Below are 6,000 nucleotides of genomic sequence, written 5' to 3' on the forward strand. Positions count from 1 at the left end.
ACTCAGGGTGCCAAACAAAATTTTTTTTGTTTTTCTGCTAATTTTTGTAAAATAGCAGAAAGGCAAATGTAAAGATTGAGGTGAGAAAGGAGAAGCAGTAGGGGGCCATGGTAGAATTCACCTAGCACAGTGAAAGTCATTCCATGAACTATGTGGACTTTGACCTTAAAAGAAAAAGGTACATATTGGATACGATGAGCTAGAGACCAACTGATTTGTAAAGTGCGCTATTATTAACTGCAGCAAATTGTTAAGCCAAGGCTTGATATACTGGAAAAGATTTGTTCCAGAGAGTAACAGGAAAATGCTACCATTAACCAGGTGGCTTTCATGCTCAGCAATTAAAACAATCAGTGATTCCCTAAACATTTATTGAAATTACCCAACTAATTAACATAACTAAAAGACATGGTGGATAGACTTTTGATTTTTAATAGTTTCAAAAGAACATTACCCAATCAACCAAAATACTGGACTTCTCCCAAAAAGTTTTAAATCACATATTTCCAGCTCTCTTAAAGGACAAATGAGAAAGAACGCAGAGCAAAACTAATTATTCAGAAAAACATAATAGAGACTGTATCACCATAAAAAGTTGAAAGAAACCCCAAAATGATCACTGCAGTGGCCATATCTATAATCAGTCAAGCTCTCTGTAAACCATGAGAACTCAACTTTTCTTTTGCACTTCCCTGTGTACACAGGTTTTGCCTGAAAATATTTTTTCGACATACTCATTTTTCTAGCTTCTCCCATCTTCTTTCCTTAATGCTAAGAAATCTACAGAATCTTGAGCTCAAACCAGTGTTTTATTGAGGAAAACACAAGCCCTGCCTCTTTTTTCTTTTGTTTCTTCTTCCATTAACATTGCCTACAATTTTCCTAAAATCACCTCTGGTTATTAGTCTCATTACCCACAAATTATTCCAAACTGAATGTATGATTAGAGAACAAGATTTGGGTATGGGCAATACAGTGATTTTCATGTTCTGATATTAGCTGCTCAACCCATTGAAATTCAAGATTAGTTATGGCTCTGAAATGGATGAGAGGTAAATCAGGGCTGATGAGACTTGGAGTACAATTTTTCATAGTGTTCTGTTATGATTGTTTTTATTTCAGTTGGTTCTGTTGTAATGTGCAGTGGATTAATTACTTTTGTGTGTGGCCTTTCTAGCCATGGTCTTGTAACTCCCATCCAGGTGATTGGGCAGGACTGTATGATAGGGTAATTGTGGCCTACCAAGGGGATTGGTCAGTTTTGCCTTAAAAGAGACCCAATTCCAGAGCAGAGAGGAGGATCCTACCATCACCGGGGAAGAACAGCCAGGGGTGTAGAGTGCATCCTTCGGACCCAGGCTCCTTGCACTGAGAAGCTCCTGGAAGCAGGAGATCAAGAGAGACAGAGAGAGAATGACAACAAGCTGTAACCCTGAAGCTGGTGAGAAGCAGTGGCAGGAGAGACCTGGCAGCAGTGACCAAGCAGCAGGAGATGGCACGATGGGCTTTCTGGCCCACGGAGAGAGAAAGCTGAGGGCCTTTGGGGAGAGGCCTAGGGCCAGGGAGAGGTGTGCCTGCTAGTACAGTTGAAAAGAGGCTATCCTGGTGGAAGAGCTGTATCCTGAATGTTCCTGAGCCTGAACTGTAACTGTTACTTCACTAATAAACCCCATAATTGTGAGTACAGTCTGTGAATTCTGTGTGGCCATTGCAATGAATTATCGAACCCAGCAGACAAGTAGAGAGTGCTGTGTGAGGGACAATTGGTGTCAGAATTAGTAAAGACAGTGGAGACAGGAGGCTTGTCTGGCCTCCACCTCATGGAAGTCAGCCTTGTGCTGTTGGTCTTGGTTCTCCTTCCCCGTTATGAAGTTGGAGGAGGTCAGACACTACCTAACGCCAAGCCATTTTTACATAATGTCATCCATCTCCTTTCTTATTCAGGTTATTTGCATCTTCTCCTGTTTTTCCTTTGTTAGTTTGGCCAGTGGTTTGTCAATTTTATTAATACTTTCTATAAACCAGCTTTTAGTCTTGTTGACTCTTTCTATTGTTTTTCCATTCTCTGTTTCATTTACTTCTGCTCTAATTTTCATTATTTCGTTTCTTCTGGTGATTGTGGGCTTCTTTTACTGCTCTCTTTCTAATTGTTCGAGTTGTAGCATTAATGTTTTGATTTTTGTCCTTTTTTCTTTTTTGATGTGTGTGTTTATTGGTGCATTTAGGCCATTTACATTCAGTGTGATTATTGATAGGTATGAATTTATTGCTGTCATTTTCTTACAATTTTTTTGTGATATTGACTGTTTTTTTGTTCCACTTAATTTTCCATGCTGAGTTTTTTTTTGGATTGTGGCTCGTCTTTTCATTTCCTTCATCATTTTTGGTTTTTTGTGTACTGAATCTTTATGACTTGCTTCTTTTATATTTTGATGAGTAGGTTTGTTGACTTTCTTTGTGGTGAACCTTTATCTTCCTAAGTTTAAAGCAGTAGTTTATTTCTTGATATCGCCTTGACTTCCTCTCCATATGGAAGTTCTAAACCTATATGCTTTATTCTCCCTTTATGTTTTGAAGTGGTCATCAGTTACAGATAAATGTCTCTAGTTCCCTGTTTTGCATCTTTTAACTTTATTTTCAAAAGTTCTTTATCTGGGTTGATATCTGTCTGATGTTGTCATGTGTTTTAATTTCAAGTTGTTGTCTGGTATATTATTGGTTTTCTGTCTGAAGGACTCCCTGTAATATTTCTTGTAAAGTTGGTCTGGTTTTTACAAATTCCTTTAATATCTGTTTACCTGGAAATCTCCTAATTTCACCATCATACTTGAGGGATAATTTTGCTGGATACATAATTCTTGGTTAGCAGGTTGTTTTCTTCCCAGCTTTTGTATATATTATCTTATTGCCTTCTTTCCTGCATGGTTTCTGCTGAGTAATCAGAACTTAGTCTTATCAATGCCCCTTAGCAGGTGATTTTTCATTTTTCCCAAGATGCTTTCAAGATTGTTTGTCTTTTGTTTTGGAAAATTTGATTATGATATGTCTCAGTTTTCTTCTATTGAGATCTATCTTGTATGGGGTTTGTTGTGCTTCTTGTATGGTTATCTTCTCATCTTTCATGATATTAAGGAAGTTTTCTGTCAATATGTCTTCCATAATTCTCTCTGTGCTTTTGTTGACTCCTCCCTTTCTGGGATTCCAATCATAGTTAAGTTATTCCTCTTAATGGTGTCCCATATAACTCTTAGGCTTTCTTCATTCTTTTTTTTCCTTGAACAGATTAATGTCAAAGGATTGGTCTTCTATTCTGCTGATCCTGTCTTCCATTATTTCAATTCTACTCCTATGACTTTCCATTGAGTTGTCAATTTCTGCAATTTTATTGCTAAGCTTCTGGATTTCTAATTGATGCTTCCATATCATTTCCAGTTGTATATTTATTTTGTCATTTTGTTATTGTATTGTTTTCCTGAATTATTCTAGTGTTTTGTCTGTGCATTCCTTGGTTTTGTCTGTGTTCTCCATAGTTTTGTCTGTGTTTTCCTTGATTCCTTTGAGGACGCTATACATAAGCCTTTTGAATTCCTTATCAGGAAGTTTCATTACCTTTTCTTCCTCAGAGAGGATTTCTGGTTTTCTATTATGGTCACTTGCTGGCTCCATCTTGCTCTGCTTCTTTAGGTGATTTGCTATTGTCTGTTGTCTCTGGGACATTATGGGGTTATTGTATTTATTTTTTATTTGTATAATTGTTTGCTGGGTCCTGTTTTTGTTTGTTTTGTTTTGATGATTCCTGGCAGGTGTAGCTAGAGTAGTGTGGTAGTGCTCTGGTCACTGGACTGGCTGTGCTGGAGCCCTCCTTACCTGTCTTTGGGCAGGTGGAGTGGTGGGTAGGTGTGGAGCTCAGGTCTTTGTTTACTGTTCTTGCACAGCAGCTGGGGGTGAGTTGGTTTGGCTTTAGCCTCTGTCCGTCTTCAGTTTGGTGGCTCAGGAGTGGGGAATGATCTTCTCCATGCAGGTGGAGTGGCTGGTGTGGTGGGTGTGGTGGGCGAGTGGGGGTGTGCTCCTCTCCTCTTGATGGTTGGGGGGGGAGATGTGGGTGGTAGGGGAGGGCAGTGAGGGGACATTCACACAGTTGCTCTACCTCCATCTCCTCCTGGGCAGGGAGAGGGAGGAAGGAAAGGTAGGCAGATGTTTACTCAGTGTCACTGCATCTATCTCCTGAGGTCTAGGGCCATCACTCCTGAGTATCTCCAGTTCTGGATCTGGCACTCTCCCTATCTCTGCTTCTTTCTGTGTGTGTCTACAGAGGTTCTTTATCCCTTTTGGGAAAATCGTGAAATTGTCTTGCTGTTTTCTTTACCTAAGGTTTCTGCTGGGTCCTAAGTTATCTGCAGTGGGCTGACACACCTGGTTGAGTTCTGCTGCTCCACGTTACTCCTTTTTCACTGCTTTCCTTATTCCTTCCAACTGGTATTTGGTTCAGTCTTTAGACTTTCTTTTTTGGTGTTCAGGGTTCCTGGATTGTTATCTGCTTATGGTTCACTTGGTTCTTTGGGTCTTTGGTGCAGGGGAATGTTATGGTACGTGTGACTAAGCCACCATCATGGTTCCACCCTCTAAGACTGATGAGACTTGGACTAGAAGAAGTAGCAAAGTTTTTAAATTATAACCATATCATCAGAATTTAGGTTGAAATTATCATGCGCTTTTCTTTCCTGGTCTAATTTATGAATTTCTAACAGGCATGTGAGATGAGATCAAAACCAAAAGTAAATTGGGCAGCTCTCCAAAAAACAGATATTAAATCTATCATGACAAAAAATAAAGGGGCGGGGGGGTGGGGGAAGACCTAGTTGAGGGAATTCTTTACTCTTCATACAATCTTCATTCAAGACCTTTGCAGTCAGTTCTTTGCAGAGGTGGGCTGTATCCCTAACATCCTGTCTCTGGAAGCCTAAATGCTAATCGGTGACAATTGAAAGTTTCATTGGGCACTATTAAAACTTTCAAAGTTGATGAGTTGGAGTAGTTGTGGCAAATGAGTGGCAATGGGATTGTTAAATAGTCACTGTTTGCAAGATACATCAGCAATAGGAGTGTGCAGATTAAAAGATTTCTCCTGTGACACTAAGTCACTGGGAAACTCATTTAATCACATCCCTAAATAATTAGAAGCTCTGTGCCTTCATTAAGAACTAAAAATAAGTGCTGCACCATGTGCAGGTAAATGACAGCAGGGACATACAAAAGTTGTTTTCTAGTTCAGGCTGAGAAAAAATGTGTCATTTTTATTGGGTGAAGAAAAGAATTCCCTATAATAATTTTGTGATTATGCTCCTGTTAGGATCCACCAGAGAGCTCAAGAAGTCCAGAGCTCTCATAAAGTATCCTGTTATTTCCATTTTCTCCTCAATAACTGCTTTGTGGTAAAACTAACATAATGAGACTTCATACTCTTTATCTCTTTTACCTGGGGTTTCTCATTGACATTATACAAATTAAGGTTACAATGAGCCTCATACCAAAAATATCAGGTGGCCAGAGATCGATAAGGCTTACATTGGATAGATGTTTTTAAAAGGAAATTATGTCCAAATTTCTTTCGAGGTTGATTTGGAAAGAGGGAATGTAGAAGAGATAAGGGGAATATGTCACCTTTTAGCCATTTTTTAATGGGAAGCAACATGTCCACTTGGTCACCGGTGATCCTCTGTTGTATCAAGGTGTTAGGTCTGCTGGGTTATGCCTCTGATACCGAAGCTGAATTCTATACTGCTTTGACAAGGACTTGAGTTTGAGTAGAAGCAGAAAGAGGTCACTCATTTCCTTTCCAGATTATGCGCTGAGCTCCTACTAGGCACAAAACCCTGGGATAAGTCCCAAGGGGGATACAGCATTGAATCATCAAGAGCTTATACTCTGGTAGAGAAGATAAAGTAAATTCTTTAACATTGATAATGCAAGATGTAGAGAGGGTGGTGCTTGTAAATGCAT

The 6,000-nt window shown here is 39.4% G+C and overlaps 1 pseudogene; it reads right to left on the reverse strand.

Annotated features, from left to right (window-relative positions):
- Positions 1–3,717, reverse strand: part of LOC105756492 (olfactory receptor 5V1-like) — a 72,385-nt pseudogene extending 68,668 nt beyond the window's left edge.
- Between the last annotated feature and the right edge of the window lie 2,283 nt (positions 3,718–6,000).

Source organism: Trichechus manatus, unplaced genomic scaffold, assembly GCF_000243295.1.
Source record: "Trichechus manatus latirostris isolate Lorelei unplaced genomic scaffold, TriManLat1.0 scaffold00073, whole genome shotgun sequence".
Lineage (NCBI taxonomy): Eukaryota > Metazoa > Chordata > Mammalia > Sirenia > Trichechidae > Trichechus > Trichechus manatus.